The 3016-nt window shown below is 33.2% G+C and overlaps 1 pseudogene; it reads left to right on the top strand.

The window, feature by feature from the left end:
* The first annotated feature begins 1308 nt into the window (after positions 1-1308).
* Positions 1309-3016, top strand: LOC108454980 (cytochrome P450 93B2-like; annotated as a pseudogene).

The following is a 3016-nucleotide window of genomic DNA, read 5'->3' as shown; positions in this document are numbered from 1 at the left end:
TATATACTAATTTCATAACTCACATATGTTGTATGCGATGCATTTAATTTTTAATTAGTTTTTAAATAATGTATTTTTAATTATTGGTACTTATCATTGATATTGATAATTTTTCTTGGTTTTTAAATAAAAAAATTAGAACTATATAAGAAAGTAAAGTATAATATTAATTTAAAAAAATAAAATTAAGTAAAACAACATACAATAATTATAACAATAGTTCATGATAAATATAAAAATATATTTACACTAAATTAATAATCACATGTAATAATAATGATTAAAAATTGTTGAAAATTGACTCTTTCTTCCAAACAAACCGACAAAACATTTTTAATTATTATTACTTAACATTAATAGTGGCAATTCCTCTTAGTTTTCAAAAATATACAAATTTAGAAATATATAAAATAAGTAAACTATAATTTTAATTTGAAAAATAATAAAGTTATGTAAAGCAACGTACAATAATTATAATAGCAGTTTATGATATATACAAAATATATTTATAATAAATTAATAAACACATTTAATAATAATAATAATTAAAAATAATTTTCAATAATTAATTTTCTTTTAAAACAAACCTATCAAATATTTTTCACCTGCCCATACAAATAATGGATGAATAAAAATGATTTTGAGAGTGCTTACTTCATATAGCATAAACAACCTTACCTCATCATCAATTAAAATAATTTTCATTTATCTTCGTTGCTATTATTATTCGAATATGATTCATAATACCTCTTGAAAATTTATTTCTTTCATGCTTCATTTTTTTATCTAACTGATTGAAACTAATGATCTCTATTTTTATTGATAAATTTTTAAATTTTTATTAAACATGCCTAATACGAGATGTTAATTGTAAAAAAAAAATTAAAATTTTAATGGATATATAACTTTAACATTAATTAAGTGGTAATCAAAACGCTTTGAGTTCTACTTAGATAATAATTCTATTTTACATTAATAAATTAGTAAAATTAAAAGATAAAATTAACATAAATTTTATCATTAAATTTATAAATATGATTATTTAAAAATAAAATATTTTATTTTGTATAAAATAAAATCTGGAAAATGATGTTGTTCATAAATAAATAGAAAGCTGATGAAGCTCGTTTGGTTTCCATAATTAAAAAAAAAAAAAAAAAAAAAAAACCTTTGTTCTCAGCTGTTTAAAAAAATGCTGATGCTAATGGCGAATTCTACTATCATAATGAAATAAATAAAAGATGATGAGTGCTAATTGTTTGAAAAGATCTATATATAGCTGTATTTTCAGCCTTTTTAATCAACCAAAACATTTTCTTTTTCCTTATGGTGTTTGGCCATGGAGCTCCCATTCTTACGATATGCTGCATTGTTCATTGTTTCATTTCTTATTGTTAGAATACTGATTTCCATCAGAAACCGTTCCAAGCTTCCGCCGGGTCCAACGGCGTTACCGGTCATCGGCCACCTCCATCTCCTCAGCCCCTTCATGCATCAAACTTTTCAGAAGCTCTCCTCCATCCATGGCCCATTGATGTATCTCCGCCTAGGGTCCGTTGACTGCGTTGTGGTCTCTAACCCTGAGCTTGCCAAAGAGCTTCTCAAGTATCACGAGCTCACATTCTCCACCCGCCATCTCACCTTACAACTCTTCCTTTGCTTTCCCACCCTACGGACCTTATTGGAAATTCATCAAAAAGCTCACCACTTTTGAGTTGCTGGGGAACCGAACCCTTGGCCAGACCCTTCCTGTTAGAACCAAGGAATTACATCATTTCATCAGCATTCTTTTGGACAAGTCTAAATCAGGTGAAACCGTGAGCCTAACCCAAGAGCTGTTGAAATTAACCAACAACGTCATATCTCAGATGATGCTGGGCATTAGGTGCTCAGGAACAGTAGACCAAGCCGATGGGTTCCGAACCCTAGTGCGAGAAGTGAATGAGATCTTCGGGGAATTCAATGTCTCTGATATCATATGGTTCTTCAAGAACATAGATGTGCAGGGTTTTCGAAAGAGGTTTTTGGATATCCATAACAGGTATGATTCATTGTTGGAAAAGATTATGAGAGATCGAGAGGAACTAAGGAAAAACAAGAAACTAAATAATGATGATGTGAAGGACTTTCTGGACATCATGCTTGATATCTTTGAAGATGAGCACTCCGAGGTTCAGTTAACTAGAAACCATATTAAGGCCTTGATCTTGGTTAGTATAATATTTCTGCTTTTTAACTTTTTGTTCTTTATAATATTTCTTGGTTGTTGCAATGGCGATTAGTTTATAGTATAATATTTGGGTTAGTTAAGTATATTGCATTGCAATAGAGACAAAGTGATGTCAACTACATTTGTGGGGGTTATGTAGGACTTTTTGACAGCCGCTACAGACACAACAGCAATAGCGGTAGAATGGACATTGGCAGAGCTGATAAACAACCCAGAGGTGCTAAGAAAAGCACAGCAAGAGCTGGATCAAGTTTTGGGGAAAAGCAGTTGGTACAAGAATCCGACACTCCTTGTCTCCCCTACCTTCAAGCCATAATCAAGGAATCATTTCGACTTCATCCTCCAATCCCAATGCTAAGCAGAAAAGCGGTTGAGGGCTGCAAAATCAATGGATACACAATCCCACCTCAGTCTTTGTTATTTGTAAACATTTGGGGTATAGGCAGGGATCCGAAGGTGTGGGAGGATCCACTCAAGTTTCAGCCTGAGAGGTTCATGAACTCCAACCGAGCTGTTGATACTGACATTAGTAATTCAGGGGTTATAGATGTTAAAGGCTTGCATTATCAGCTGTTGCCTTTCGGTACAGGGAGGAGGGGTTGCCCCGGTATTTCTTTAGCGATGCAGCAACTGGCCGTCACTTTGGCAGCCTTGGTTCAGTGCTTTGACTGGAATGCCGGCGGTGGTGTTCACATGAGTGAGCGGCCTGGACTTACGGCACGCAGAGCCTATGAACTCAACTGTGTTCCACTTGCACGCTTCACTCCCACTCTCTTTGCAACTTAA

This window comes from Gossypium arboreum, chromosome 9 (genome assembly GCF_025698485.1).
Source record: "Gossypium arboreum isolate Shixiya-1 chromosome 9, ASM2569848v2, whole genome shotgun sequence".
Taxonomy (NCBI): Eukaryota; Viridiplantae; Streptophyta; class Magnoliopsida; order Malvales; family Malvaceae; genus Gossypium; species Gossypium arboreum.
This window is presented reverse-complemented; position numbering and strand designations above follow the sequence as displayed.